The 16218-nt window shown below is 34.7% G+C and overlaps 1 pseudogene; it reads right to left on the reverse strand.

Annotated features, from left to right (window-relative positions):
- Positions 1-12140: 12140 nt before the first annotated feature.
- On the reverse strand, positions 12141-13692 carry LOC144374152 (protein FAM76A pseudogene; annotated as a pseudogene).
- Between the last annotated feature and the right edge of the window lie 2526 nt (positions 13693-16218).

The following is a 16218-nucleotide window of genomic DNA, read 5'->3' on the forward strand; positions in this document are numbered from 1 at the left end:
TGTCTTCTGTTTTATTTGTTCTATTTATTTAATAGATACAGGTCTAGTCACATTTTCTATTTCTTCTTGTGAGTTTTTGCAGATTGTGTCTTTCAAGAAATTAATTGAAGTTATCAAAGTCATCTAGGCTATCATATTTGTAGACATAGACCATTTATACTATTTCCTTATATGCTTTGAATGTCTAGGGCATCTATGGTGATGTCCTATTGCATTTTTATATTAATATTTTGTGTCCCATTTCCTTAGTTAGCTAAACTGCAGTCCTATCAACTTCATGAATAGTTTGAAAGAACTAGCTTTTAGTTTCATTGATTTTATCTATTAAATTCCCATTTTTAATTTCATTGATTTCTATTTATTTATTACTGTTATTATTATTTATTATATTGTTCTATTTTCTCGAGATGAAAGCCCAGGTTATTAATTTTAGGGTTGGTGTGGTGGTGTGCTGCTGTGGTGGAACTATAATCCAAGTGACTCCATAGTCTGAGGCAGGAGAATTCCAAGTTTGAGGACTGCCTCTGCAAATTAGTGAGACCCTGCCTCTGAATTTTAACAAAGACTTTTAAAAGGGCTGCAATTGTAGCTCAGTTTTAGGGCAGCTTTGGGTTCAACTTCAAGTATTGCTAGTGTGTGTGTGTGTGTGTGTGTGTGTGTGTGTGGGTGTGTGTGTTAGGTGTCTTTTCTATTTCGATAATGTGTACTTAATGCTCTAAATTTTTATGTACTTACTGCTTTTAGAGAAATTTTTGATCTTAGATTTCCATGTTCATTTGGTACAAAATATTTTAAATTTTCTCTTGAGATATTTTCTTCATGTTATTTAGAAGACATCCTTCTGTCACTGGTTTCTACTTTAAATCTTTACTGCCCATGGCTATACACTGTGTGATGTCAATTTTTAAGTTTATAGAGTTAGGTATTTTGGTCCAGAATGTGGTCTATATTGGTGGAAGTTCCATGTGAGTTTGAGAATAATATGTAGCATATTTGTAAATTTCTCCTCAGAGTTTTATCTGTTTTTGCCTCATGAATTCTGACCCTATTTTGTCATGCACATATACATTAAAAGTTTATCCTTTATCGTTGCGTACTGCCCTTCTTTGTTTCTGACAATTTTCTGAATGCAGATTTGTCTGAAGTTAATAGAGCTATCTCACCCTGCTTTTGATTAGCTTTAGCATGGTGTAGTTTTTCCATCCCTTTACTTTTTTAAGAATATTTTTTTAGTTGTTGATAGACCTTTATTTATTTTTATTTATTTATAGGCAGTGCTGAGAATCGAACCCAGTGCCTCCCACATGCCAGGCAAGTGCTCTACCCCTGAGCCACTTCCATCCCTTAAACTTTTATATACAGTGGCTTTCATATAGGTAACATGTAGTTGGGCCTTGCTTTTTATCCACTCTAACAGTGAATCTTTTAATTAGCGTATTAGGCCATTTAGGTTAATTGGGATCAGTGTTAAAGTAGCCACAATATCTATCAAAATTTTCATGGTTTTGTCTTTCTGACTATTGTTTATTTAAATTTTTTTTGTTCACTACTATTTTTGCACCATCCCTCATTTCAGTTGAACATTTTTCAGGATGCTATTTTTCCCCTTTTTCTTAATACATCAATTACACTGTGCTAGAGTTTATACTGTGCATTATAGCTAATTCAAGTCTAATTTAGAGTAACAGGTTACTGCCTCAGTGGTAGTGTAAATATCTTCCCATGAGGGATCCTTAGCTCTTCCCCCTTGTTGCTTCTGTCTATGGGATCATCACTTCACTTATACTCAGGTTCTATCCATTCCATAGACTATATTTTTGCAACTATTATTTTAGACAAACTACTCTCAGATTAATTAAGTATAAAAAAGTTTTTATTTTACTTTTTCTTATTTCTTTACTAACTCTTTGCATAGATATGAGTTCTTCATATCTATCATTTCTATCTCTGGATTTTTTAAAACATTTCTGGCAAGATAGATCTACATCTAGCAAAGTGCCTCAGTCTTGTCTCAGAAAGTCTTTATGTAGCTTCTAAAACCTTATTTCAGTTCAACCTTTCTTCTTAAACACTAGTGGACTATTATAAAGTCTTCTAAGTGCTTTTTTTGTTTGTTTTTTATATTTGGGGAATTGAACCCAAGAGCACTTTACCACTGAACTACATCCTCAGTCCTATTTTTTATTTTTATTTATTATTTATTTTGAATCAGGGTTTCACTGAGTTGCTAAGGGTCTTTCTAAATTGCTGAGGGTGGCCTTGAACTTGAAATCCTCCTGCCTTACCTCCCAACTTTTTGAGATTATAGGCATGTGCCATCACCCCAGTTTGAATCTTTTTACAGGTTTATATGCTATTTGAGTTCCACAGTTTTTATTACTATAAGACCATAAGTGTTACTTTTATTTGTATATAAGAATCATTGTGTTTACATGGATTTCTCACCAGAATCTTTTAAAGAACAGTTTGTTGGACAGTTTTATACACAAGAATTATTTCTTCTTGGGTCCCAGTTTTTTTAATATCAAATCCCATTCCTAATATGCTTTCTAACAATTCTGAGATCCATAAAATTACTCCTGCTTTTCAAAATAGTAAGTAGTTTTGACAGTATACCAACTGTTCTAGTCCATAAATGAGCACAAATAGTATAACTGCAAAATAATGGTGTTCCAAAACAAAAAGCTTAATTACAAAAGGAGGTGGGGATTCCCTAGACAAATGCAAGCAGAAGTAACCATTCTTGGTGTTAATGGAAGTCAGCACATTATATTTTTGACTTATTATTTTGGCTTATTATATTATCAGATGGAGCAAGGTATTACCAGTTAAATTTTTCAATGACACTTCTGTATAAATAATTTTAAAAACTTAAAACATGTTTGTTTTGTTTTAATTGAATTCAACTTTATCTTCCCTGCCGACCCAGGAACAGTATATAGTAAGCAAATGTTGAGTGCAAATCTGTACAAATATTTTTTTAAAACCTTGAAATGCTAACTGCGTAAGCAAGGTGTTATGAACTCCCTGAGAGACAAATGCGTTCGTGACTGGTTGTCTTGGAGATGAGATATTCAGGGCCAAATAAAAGACAATTCAGAGCTGTTCCTCAGCAAGTCCTTCCAAACAATACTATTCTGAAGTGAACTAGATGTATGAAACAACAATCTATTGTTAAGAAGAACAAGTGTTCCCACCATTCAATTTTGTTGCTATAACTTATTTTGGCCTAAGATCTTGAAACAATGCATAATTTTGATAACACTGTTCTTATTCAAAATAGAAATTGAGAAATTTTATTTCGAATGTGCTTAGAGAAAAAATGTTATTATTTAAAAATTCATCTGTGGATTTAAAAACACTTATATTTTAATCTTATTTCTTCTCAAGGAAATCAGTTTTTGTGGCAGGGTTTGAATGGTAAACTGAGAACAGAATGTCTTTAGTGCACCCTTCTTCTGGCCATTAATGCACTCAGAGACTAATATTGATAATATCTTCTATATCAATCTAAGTTCCTTTTACTGTATGGAGAGGAAATTAAGGTTTCTTAAAATATTTTATAAATTTATTTTATTTTAGATTAGTGTATCTCAAGAGGTACATAGGACTATTTCATCACTTAGAGAAGGTAACATTTGAAATATCTTATTAGAATTATAATATTCACATATAAAAATGATTTTTGTAGCTAGGCCCATTCTAGGAAAAATGGAAACATGGGAAGGTACATTTTCTGAATCTGTCTTAATGGTCCTTATGCACTTGAAATAGGACAACAGTTGGCCATAGAAGGTAATTGCTCAGAACGTTATCTCATGGGAAAGCAAATCAACCATTAGTTCTGGCATGCTTTACGAACATGAGGGATAGTAAAGACTCCATGACCTCTTCTCACTGGAGTTGTCACTCCTCTGGGCCCAGATCTTCAGTATTGTCCTTTACTAAGCTTCCATTGCCCACGTTTACCAAGAATTCAGGAAAGTCAGTTTAGAAAGAATCCCCATCTTGGATATCTCAACAACCTCAATATTTGATCAAATTCCTCATCCATCATCTTTTCTGTGTGATATCTAATTATTTTGCATTCCTTCAGCAAGAATCCTGTTAAGTCAGTTCTTATTAGTGATTTTCCATCCACTGATCTCCACCTCAAAATGTTCCTTGGATATAAATTCCCACTTGATCATGCATTTAAATCAAATGAACTCCAATTCAATACTATCCCCCAGTTGTAGTGGTTCATATTAATATCAGCTTTAACCATGTCTTTTTTAATCTAGCACTTGTTTTTTGTTTTGTTTTGTTTTTTGACAGACTAAAAAGATCAAAATAAATACATAAGCATACAACCTATGATCCGACCGCTGAGATAATCAGTCCCTAATAACATCTCCAGTGGAAACTAAATCCGTTTGCATGGCTCTAATACAAGGCATGGTTCTTTTCAGTCTTTACTCTCTAGTGATGATGAGATGTTGGCTTGGATGCTCTTGCTGAAACTGTCATGAGGGCTCCTGGCCAAGCACATTGCTCAGCAGATAACTGCACATAGCCCAGCAGCCCTGTTCCTCAACATGTAATCAATCCATTCTAGATTTGGGAAGCAGCTTTCCATGAATGACAACAAAACGTGCAAAAGCAAAGTTCAATGTGTATTGTATTCAACAAAGCTCAACTTAACAAAGTTCAACATCCACTCCTAAACAGAACATTCAACAATGCAATCAGAAGCAGGCAGGCTTTCTTTCAGTGAACTTAAGTCTCACACAGAAAAATGAATAGGTAATTATTTTACATGCTTATAACCGAACAGCACATTAAAACATAACATTCCACCTCACCTAGGAGATTTTTTACTTCCCACAGTGAATTGATTTCTTTATTTCTAGAAGAAGAGGAGAATGCAGAATTCCTAGCAGACTTAAAATATCTGTTTTCTAAATTAAAAAAGAGTAAATAAAACTAGCAAAAAATCCTTATACCTACTTACAACTGTGGCACTGTGTACCTTTTGAATATTTAAAAATCAAGTTCTTTGTTATTCTGACATGGTAAAATGAAAACACACACACACACACACTCACACAATCTCTATTAGGAAGGAAAACAAAATTTAAACACGGATTCACAAAACTAACGTTATTCATGCATGTAATATTTGTTAAACACTTTCAGGTTCTAGAAATTGTCCCAGATATTGATGTCTATAAACTCATTTTATTCCACTAAATGAAATTTTATTGTATCTTTGTTTGATCATAATGCTTTTCCCAGGACCTATTTATTTCAACTAGAGAATTCTAATTAACTCCAAGGTACAACTATTATTGACAAGTAATCATTTGTAACTGCTCTCAAGCATGATACTTTTGTTTTTGCTCATCCTTATAGACTGCTTTGTTAAAATTGGCTGAAATTATGCATGGTCTCTAGTTTCAGAATTTCTCCATCTTATTTTTAAATGTCTCTAATTTTTCCCCCAAGCTCCCAAAGACCCCTAAAAACTTCTTTCCTCTTTATTACCTAGATGCAGTTTCTTCCAAGTCTATCTTCTCTGTTTTGCAGAAGTTGTAAAGAGAAATATTTTCATCTTTGAAAATAATAAGTTTAATAATTTTCAGTGTTATGGTTTGGATGTGAAGAGTCCCCCCAAAACTCACATGTGAGAAAATAAAGGAGGGTTCAGAGGAGAAAAGATTGGATTGTAAGAGTTTAACCCAATCAGTGATTTAATCCCCTGATAACCATTAACTGAAGTGGTGGGGTGTGGCTGTGATATATATATATTTTGTATCTCAAGAGTGGAGATTCTCTTTCTGCTTCTTGATTACCATGTGAGCTGCCTCCCTCTGCCACACTCTTCCACCTGCCTCACCTTGAGCCTTGAGGAATGAAGCCTGCTGTGGATTAATTGAGACTTCTTAAACCCTAAGGCCTCAAATAAATTCTTCCTTCCTCATCTATAGTTCTGATCAGATACTTTAGCCAAAGCAGTGAAAAAGCGGACTAAAACACCCATAATAATCAAATTATTGCTTGTCTTTCATTTGGGAATGTGATGGGAAGCCACATAACTAGAAAATAGTAAATCTAAAATTCCAACCTGTACATCCTGCTCCAGAGCATTCCTCATAACAAACACAGTCCTCTGTATCCCCATTTTCCTGAGCTTACAATCTTCCCTTTTCACTTGGAACCACTATTAAAAAAAATCTTCACTTTCAAGTGACTACTTAAATTATAAACATCTTTAGATCACTTCTTTCCTTGATCTTTTTATGGAAAAAAATATAGTAATTCTTCCATTCAAATTTGATATGGACATAATAATGGATTTACCTTTGATGCCTCACATTAAGTGGGTTTAATGTTTAATTACACAGTTGCCCCAATTTCTGCCGATTAGTCTTATAATTTTTCTACTTTAAAATAGTGGGAAAGTGACATACATTTAATAGAAGCCATACTTCAAATTCTGAATGCTGCACTTTTCTGCGGGGAACTGGATGCAGCACAGTCCTCCATCAGAACCCTGGGCAGGCTCGGCAGCAACTGGCGCTGGAATCAGAGTTGCTTCCAAGAGGTTAACAGTTGCCCCTCTAGGGTGGGCCATGTTACTTAGTTATTAAGTTGCATAGGTTAGGTGTATTAAGTGCATTTTGAAATTACAATATTTCTACTTAAGTTTTTGTATGAAAGTGTAAACCATCATAAATTATCATAAATTGAAGAGCATTCATACTTATAAATGAATGCACTTACAAATCCATTTGGTGTGTATATTAAAAACTTCTCTACTCTATTTAAATATATTTTCTATAGAATATTTTAATGTCATAGCACAATGGCACTTGCTTGGCATAAGCACAATGACTGCATGGCGATGGTACTTCAAATAGATTCTTTGAATTCAAAAATGATCTCTATCCATCTAATATGCCACCAGCTACTCATGAAATTCAAAGGATAACATCAAAAGAAACAGGCAAGTACACTTCAATGTGAATTTAAAATTCTACAACTTTATTTTTAAAAATTAAATAAAATGTACACAAGATTATTTTTAAGTAAATAAACCATACTATGAGCCAGAAATCTAGAAAAATGATAAATATAAAAACTCTCTTGTGAAGGCAAATGTTAAAGAGAATCCTGTTTGATTTTTTTCTTTGGGTTTTGGGAAGCCATTTTTCTGACAATGCACAATAATGTACTCCTATGTTATAGAAACATAATATACTATTAAATATTTAAAATTAATTGACTTTTTTGGTCCATTGGTGATAAATAAAGAAGGCAAAAATGTAAATAAGTAACCAAAGGAAATTTATAGGATTTATAATTTGATTTATCTTTTGGGTATGATTTCATTACTTATCTTTACTATTTTATTCCCCCATTCTATTTTATAACAATATTTATGTGTGATTTTAAGAATTTGTCTTTCTGTTATCCATCTGCTAACCAATTGTCTAACATTAAATTAGCATATTCAAAAATTATAATGACAATAAAGTGGTCCAATATTTCTTTGCTTCCATAGCTACCTAAAGAACATTTATCAGCCCAACACTTCATGTGATCATAAAAAATTAAAAAGCCAGTTATGAGCTTGCTACAAATCTGGCCTTTTGGCACAAGATTCATGATAGTAATAAATATAGCATCCTCACATTATCACTGAAAATAGTATCCAATATTTATCAAAATTTCTAGTTACTTGGAAAACTAAAATAAGAAATTTCTGGTTATATTTTTATAAATTTTTAGCAACATGAAAAATTATAATGATATTATAACATCAATATTCCACCTGTGCTTCCAAAGAAAACCTCTCTAGGATTCTTTAGCATAGTAGGATAACTATGATTGACAATAATTAATTAAATATTTCCAAATAGTTTGTATAGAGGATTTTGGATGTTTCAAATTCAAAGAAATGATAAATGTCTAGGGCAATAGATGCTGGTTACCTTGATTCGATCATTATACATCCTATGCATGTACCAAAATATACCCTATAAATATGTACCACTACTATATGTTAATTAAAAATATTAATGTATTTATAAAAATACAGCAGAGATACATCAAGTATGATTGAAATGAAAACAGATAAATATAACTACAGTATGATGAATGCAGTGCATGACACTGCTACATTATTATATGATCACATTTGAAATGTCACATCTTTGATAGGTTCAATGATTTGCCAGAAATGTTAAATAAAAATCAGTCATTTTCCAATAAAATTAAAATAGTTTCAACAACTACATATGAATTTATTTTAATATAAAATTAAAAAAATATGATCATGAAAATTTCATGTAAACTTGTAATCCCAATGACTCGGGAGGGTGAGACACAAGTTCCTGCCAGCCTCAGAAATTCAGTGAGGCCCTCAGTAAATCAGGCTCTGTCTCAAAATGAAAAGAAAACAATTGAAAAGGCCTGGGGATGTAGTTCAATAGTAACACACCCCTGAGTTCAAGCTCTAGTTTCAAAAATACAAAAGTGGAAAGACAAAATTACATGTGATTTTCTCATTAAAATCAGAAACAAAACAATTCTGCACCTGACCTTACTTACTATTTCTAATCCATGTCTGAGCAGTGCACTCAGACCTCAGATGTGGAATTCAAATGGGATTTAATTGAAGAGCAAAACAGCAAACAAACAAAGAATAATGGAGAATGGAGAGAAAGAAAGCAAGGTAGTAAGGAAGAAAACATTATAAACACACGACTTAATTGACACATCAAAACACAGAAATCATAGTAGAATTTATAAGGAATTTTTCCAGAAAATGAGAGATAAGTGTTAGGTGCTTATTGTTCCTAAGGAACATGGGGTTTTTTTGACATAACATTTTCAAAATTATGTGTTTGAAGTGATTATTTGTGACTAAGCTCCTGTGCCATATAATACTATATACTTCAAAAACTCAATGAATTATCATTATTTGCATGCAAAATAACTTCATACTTTAATTAGTGACAGCTTTAGATTTAATAAAGAATCTGCTCCCCTGTCATCCCTACTTTAATACTCTGACTTTAGTAGAACTGAAGTATCTGCATCCTGCAAATAATAAATTAAGTAAATGAACACAGCCATTAATGAATAAAAAGTGTAGAAACTAATGATTCATGAAAAACTTTTCTAAAGTATGCTCTGTTGACTGTATTTCAATTGAATTGTCATTTCCATGTTGCAAATCAGTGGAATTTATATAAAAACTGTTAACACTTGTAAAGAAAATGACTTGGGTTCTATTGAAGACATTAGGTAAAATTAGAGGCACTGAATTAGTAAATCAGTCTAATAGAAAATATATTTATCCCCAAAATATTTAGCCACTTGTAGGGCATGGACATGGAAAATCGGAAACAGGCAGTGGAAATGAAGTTGGATCAGAGTACCGGACTCCTTAGAGGGACAACTGATGAAACCATTATAGAAATCATGAATGCAGGCCAAAGTGGATGAGGCCTGAGGCATGGGTGAGGAGACAGAGGGAGAACTGAGATAAAGCTAATCTGGTAAATTTACATCAAAGAAAAGCCCTGTAGTTTTTAATCACTTTTAAACTCTCCTTTTTTCTGAAAATAAAGAATATTAGAAAATGGTTTGTGGGTTTTTTTGTTTGTTGTTTGTTTGTTTTCCCTGTACAAAAAAAATGTAACACAATCTTAATATAGAATGTCACATCCTTAATAGGTTAAATGATGGAGAATTAGCTCTTCTGAATCAGGAACTTTGTTTTCAACTTGCCAGGAAATCTCATAGCGTTCTATAAAAAGTACTCAACTATGTAGAGAGTACAAATTCATTTATAAGCTCTCTACAATATCTGAAATAACCAGGGATACATTATAGGTTTTATATACCCTATGTATTCTAAAACAACTACATGAATTAATTTACATAGCAAACAAAAACTGTATCCTATTAATATGTAATGTTCACAAAAATGTTGTCACTATTTCTAAAAGAATTTTCAAATTATTCATATTTTAATTATAGTACTAACACTATTTTCCTTTCCTTGAAGATGGCTGTCGATTTAATTCATTCTGGCTGAGAAAAATACAAAAATGGACTTTCAATTTTCTATGATTGTTTAATATAGTATCCCTAAATACTTGCTTCAATGACAGAAATCGTTAAACAGATTTTTGGTAGATATTTCAAGATAGAATATTTCTATATTAAACATATCTCTAACCCCTTATAAATCATCACTAATGATAATTATTTCAAATAAATAAGAAAAGACCATAACAGAGAAAATACACTGAGTAGACTAACAGATTATGTATGATTGTTTATCATTAGGCACAGTTCATTAAACCTATTAAATCTATTTGTGTGATTGTCAGCTTTCCAACACTGTGACAAAATACCTAAGGAAATCAACTTAGATTAGAAATATTTATTTATTTATTTATTTATTTATTATTTTTTTACTTGAGTCAATATGAATTTTTATTAACACACATTTGTCAAAGTCTGTACAAACCAAAACATTCCTGTGTTTTAAAATGTCCAATATTACAAACATACAAAGAAACAAAAGGTGTTACCAAAAGTTAGCTACTCAATTTCATGGCAAAACAGTGTCATGATTTTTAAAAATTAAAATTTCAAGACTAAGGATTCTTCTTTCCCTTTTAAGAACTTATGGAAAGTTAGAAAATGTGTGGGTTTGCTTTATATTAAATGCCAAGACCTTAAAAAAATTTAGTATAAAACTAAATGTTTTTATATTATCATACTTCAGATAACAGAGTTTCTCAGTCTTTAAAATTTAAAAAAAAACATGACTGTCATTTTTCTCAATCTTTTCCCCATAGCCAATGCAAATGCATCTAAAAAATATTATCTGACAGTTTACCTAAAAGCTTCTCATTCAAAAAGTTACAAAACTATTTAACACTGCTGTTCCCCTTCCTTAGAAGGGAAAATTACATCCCCTACCAGGGCGATATCTAAGCCACATGGTCCACTGTATCTCTTAGCAGAAGGAAGCCACCCTTTCCACATCTCTGTCCAATTATGTGCATGGCTCCACTTGCGAGAATGTTATCACAGGTTATAGAACATCTGCTTTTAACAAGCTAAATTTACTGCTACAATTTTGGTAGACTGAGACTACAAATGTCATCTGCCCTCACCATTACCTTTAACTCTAGTACCCCCCTGCATTAATAATTCCAGGGTAGTTGATTTTGTTACTTCACAGCACATACTATACACATCCTCAACTTCTTTAAAAAGACCACATAAAGTACCTGAGAGTACAGCTAAAAATACATGTCTATCCCTTTCCTGGAAAAGTGAATCTATGTGCCTATTGGGATAAGAAGGGAAGACAGGCCACACATATCTCTGACTGATGCCAAACTGCTTCTGAGAAGCACATGTATTCAATACCTTTCCATTAAAAGCAGGGAGTATACAGGCTGGGGTGGGTGAAGAGAAATAGGAAGAAAGTACAATGATATTATTTCTCCCACTAATAGTCCATACTTGAGCAGTTTGTACTGGTCCCAGAGTGTCTTATAGTTGAACCATTTTGAATCTGCTCCTGTTTAAAAAAATGTTTTCTGTCAATAATAGCCCAGTATAACAACTTATATAGGTAAAGGGTATTTAAAAAAAAAAAGAAGTGGCAGTATGAGAATTTAAAATCAATTACCTAAGAATAAAGGAAGTGGGGGAGGGAAATGTTCAGTACAATCTGGACAACCTTTCTTTCTGCCCTTACTTAAAAAGAAAGACTGTTCAAAATCTTTGCAACCTCCCTTAAGTATCTCCTTTAAATGATCTTCCAAGAAATCCTCTAAAAGGCACTTAACTCCAAACGTATACATTGAAATTATTTCACCTTAGTAATCGGTTTTTAAGACTCTAAAGTTAACAAGAAAGAAAAGATCTGATGCATTTTCTAAAAGCTAGAGAATAGGACTTTTTTCCCCCCAAGAGGCATCGCTTTTACTAGAACAACTAGCTAGGCTACCATTATTCTTTTATCAAGAAAAAGTTTCTTTTTTAAAAAAATAAATAAAACTCTGGCTATACATAGTACAAAGTTCATACATAATATACCTGGAAAAAAACCCAAGAGTAAACCCTGAAGCAAAAGATTTATTGGAGAGAGAAAGCCTCTCTCATTGTACCAAGTCTTAAGGTGGCAGTTTTTAAAGTTAGAGGGTGGCAGTGATATACAATTAATGCCAAACTATTTGCTCATGGGTATGGCAGGATGCAAGGATGGACATAAAAAAATCATTCTGCACATAACACTGAGCAGTGACCACCACAAAAGAACAAAGAGTAGAACCAAAATACATAGAGAAAGAGGAAAGGGAAGAAAGGGATAGAAGGAAGAAAAGGGAAGGGAGAGAAAAAAAGAGGAAGAGATGGTAGAAGAGGAAGAAAAGCATAGAAGGAGTAGTGAGAGAGAAAGAGAAGGAGATTGAACCTGAAATCCCAAACACTCAAGCATGCAGTCATAACACAGCACAAACTAGATGTTTTCATTCAGCTCACTGCAATCACACAAAGAAGGATAACAGTAATAAAATAGAGATTCTTAAGAAAGTTTGCAATTCCCAGAGAACAGCCAGGTCTCCAACCCTAACCCAGGATGACCCCATCTGCTGTTGCTGAAGAGCCTCCTGCAGTCTGTCATGGAGAGGTTATAGCTCCTGACTTTTCCGACTTCTTGCTCTTGGACAAGGCAGCTGCCTGTTTTAGGAGTTCTCGATTTTTGGCCTGCAATTGTTCTGTGACTTCTTCGTGCGTTTTCTTCATTTGGTTCATTTTTGCCCTCATCTGAGATTCCTGGTACTGAAAATCAGCCTTCAACTTGGTAATCTTTTTTTCTTTCTCTAAGATCATTTGATCCTTTTGATGCAACATCTTCTTCAGAGTAGCTACCTCTTCTTTCAGCTGAGCAATGATGACAAAGTGGTCAGTGCCTGGTGAATCCAGAGCCAGGTCTGGGGAAAAGCTGTCTCCATTTGTTGTAATTGAATCAAACTTGGATTTTTTCTTTGGGATTTAATTTTCAATTGAAGATGTAGAAAGTGTTTTCTGGCTGTTATAATGGCTACCACCTCTCAGGCGGCTGTACTGTTCCTTCTCCTGGTTGCCTGTACGAGAAGAGCTGCTCAGGTGCTTCCTTTGCTCTTTGGTCTTCTGGAGAACACGTTTGTATGAAAGTGTGCACAGCCAGCATAGCAATTTCCCATCTACCTTCTTTCTATCATCTTTCCTGTCAAACGCACACTGCTGCTTGCACTGCTCACAAGAATATGGTGGTCCATACTTCTTTGAATTTGTGCAACGTTGGCATTTATTGCCAATAAATGCTGCAATTATGTTGCAATACTGACAAGGTTTGGGCATTCCATACAACTGCACATTCTGAGCACATTTCTTGCAAATTGTATTGGTTTTGCTCTCCTGCTGGTACTCAGTCCTGCAGTAGGTGCACTTCACAACTGGGTGTGCAATCCGACATTCCTTGCACAGCTGCTGCCCCTGAGACAGCGCCTCGAAGGGGAAGCGCTGGTGGCACTTGGTGCAGGCATAGAGCGCCACCATGTCCGGCCCTAGCCGTGCTCACCGCCCCGCGGGCCCGGCCCGCCGCTTTATCTGACAGTCTGAGGTACAACTTGGTGGATATTTATTTATTTTTAATATTTATCTTTTTTAGTTGTAGTTGGACATAATACCTTTATTGATTTATTTATTTTTATGTGGTGCTAAGATCGAACCCAGGCCCTTGCGCATGCTGGGCAAGCGCTCTACCACTGAGCCACAACTCCAGCCCTAGAAAAAATTATTTTGACCCATGGTTTCAGTCCATGGTCATTTGGCTCTGTTGTTTTTGGACTTATGGTGAGGAAGAACATCAGAGATGGTGTGGCTGACTGAAATTGCTTGTCTCATGGTGTCCAGAAAGCAGAAAGAAATGGGCCAAGAATAAGAGGTAGTCAGTAAGGGCACACCCCAAGTAATAGGGGACAGACAGACATAGACATGATTGGATGAGACCTACCTTGCTGTCCCCCACATGGTTTCACTTTGAGGAGCATAACTTACCTTTAGCCCTACCTGATTTAAGTCCACAGAATATGTTACATCCCCCAGCGAACTACCTATTATCTGCAGAAGAAATGTTAACAAGAATAACATAAGTTATTATGAAGTGGGAAACTTTTGTGACCTTTACACAGACCAAATCCCAGAACTCAGGGAGATAAGGATAATTCCCCCAACCACAAAATCTGTAAGAACAGATTCTAATTAGGACCTGTCAGCATGGGACAAAGTGAGAGAGTTGTCATGGCAGTGGAGACTTGAAAGTGTGATGTCATCCTACTGCAGTGAAATGTTGAAAGGTGGATCTGGATGGAACTCTCTGGAAATGTGCCTGGAACTCCATTAAAACTGGAGGTCAGGAGAGGTACACCATTGAAGCCAGAATTAGACAGGCAGTATAGATAGGTAAATCAAGTCAAGTCGGATCAAGGAGTGCAATTTCCTAGAAGCTGCAGACTGCCCCCTGAAGGATTGAAATACCTTCAGAGCCTTCCTCCACCCTTATCAAGATAACCTGCCCCTGCTCCAATCTGTTGCTAAGGTAACCTGTCCCAGGAATCGCCCCTCAGTATAGGGAGCTATAAAAGTTGTTAATTAATGTATCCTGGGCTGCTCCATCCCTCTGAGCATCTCCTGTGCTTAGTCACTTACTCAGGAAGGAGAGAGATAAAGGGAAGAGATTGGGAGAACAAAGGAAGCCTAAGACATATAAAAAGGCAGAAGTATAATATTTTGATTATATATTTTATTATAAAAATGTTATGCTGTAAATATCCTCTTGACTACAACACTTGGATCTTAACTTTGGAAAATGTTGGTTTTTATTGAGATCTTCTTGTTGTCCTCCTCCTCCTCCTCCTCCTCCTCCTCCTCCTCCTCCTCCTCCTCCTCCTCCTCCTCCTTCTTCTTTTGCTTCATAATGAATGCATCACTCCTAATTAGCCTAGAAGGTCACAAGCAGAGAAGGCAACATACTCACAGGCTTCAGGGATTAGGATCTGGACCACAAGGCTCTTCCACCATTACAGTGTTCTTTCCAGAATTCATTAATTTTTAATTTTTAATCTATACCTCATTTATTCTGATTTCTTAGTATTTTTCTCAGATTTCTCAAAACTATGAATTAATCACAATTTCTTTACAAGTATGGCTAAACTAAGTACTGCTACACTAATTTTTGGTACCTTAAACTCAATATTTCTACCTAATTTCCCAATATGTTTTTTCTTCTTTCTCTTTTAGCTAAGTGTTTGTCTTGTTCGGATGTCTTCCCACCCCTAAAAGTATGGAGCCCACGGATGCTTTGACACTGAATTACATCACCAGCCCCTTCCTTCCTTCCTTCCTTCCTTCCTTCCTTCCTTCCTTCCTTCCTTCCTTCCTTCCTTCTTTCTTTCTTTCCTTCCTTCCTTTATTTCTTTCTTTCTTCCTTTCCTTCTTTCTTTTTTTTTTAAATTTTGAGTCAGGGTCTGGCTAAATGGCTGCTGATGGCCTTGACCTTACTATCCTCCTGCCTTAGCCACTTGACACTGAAATTAACAGGCTCACACCATCACACAGCTGAGCTTTTTAATTGTATGGCTTGATGGGAAATTTTTGCTACTTATTAAGTAGAAAAGAGTGTTCTGAGATTTCTATTTATTCTCTAGAATGATCTAATCATGTACATATTCATTCAAAGCATATCAAATATTTTCACTACTCTTTGTAGTAGTGAAACAAGTGTGAGTTTTGTTAAAAGTATCAGGTCTTTGACGGAAAGAAAAGGTATACACTTAAATAGTTGAAAGAAAGTATTTCTATGTGTGCTTGAAATGTTTTATTTATTTTAAATAAGTCACACTGTATTCATGGTGCATGAAAGTTTATTTGTGATAACCTGACAAAGGCTTTACTCTGGGGTTCCCAATACACAAGATTTGGTTACCTGTCACAATGAGAGATTAACTAATAGAGGAAAAGAGAAATGGTGAAGTGAGAAAGGGATTTATTCTTGGCTTGGCTAAATTGGGAAGAGAGCTGGTCTAGAAAATTGTCTTCCTGTTACTGGCAACAGTTTTAGGATTATATAGGAGATCAAAAGTGGAGAGTCTAGAG

This window comes from Ictidomys tridecemlineatus, unplaced genomic scaffold (genome assembly GCF_052094955.1).
Source record: "Ictidomys tridecemlineatus isolate mIctTri1 unplaced genomic scaffold, mIctTri1.hap1 Scaffold_596, whole genome shotgun sequence".
Classification (NCBI taxonomy): Eukaryota; Metazoa; Chordata; class Mammalia; order Rodentia; family Sciuridae; genus Ictidomys; species Ictidomys tridecemlineatus.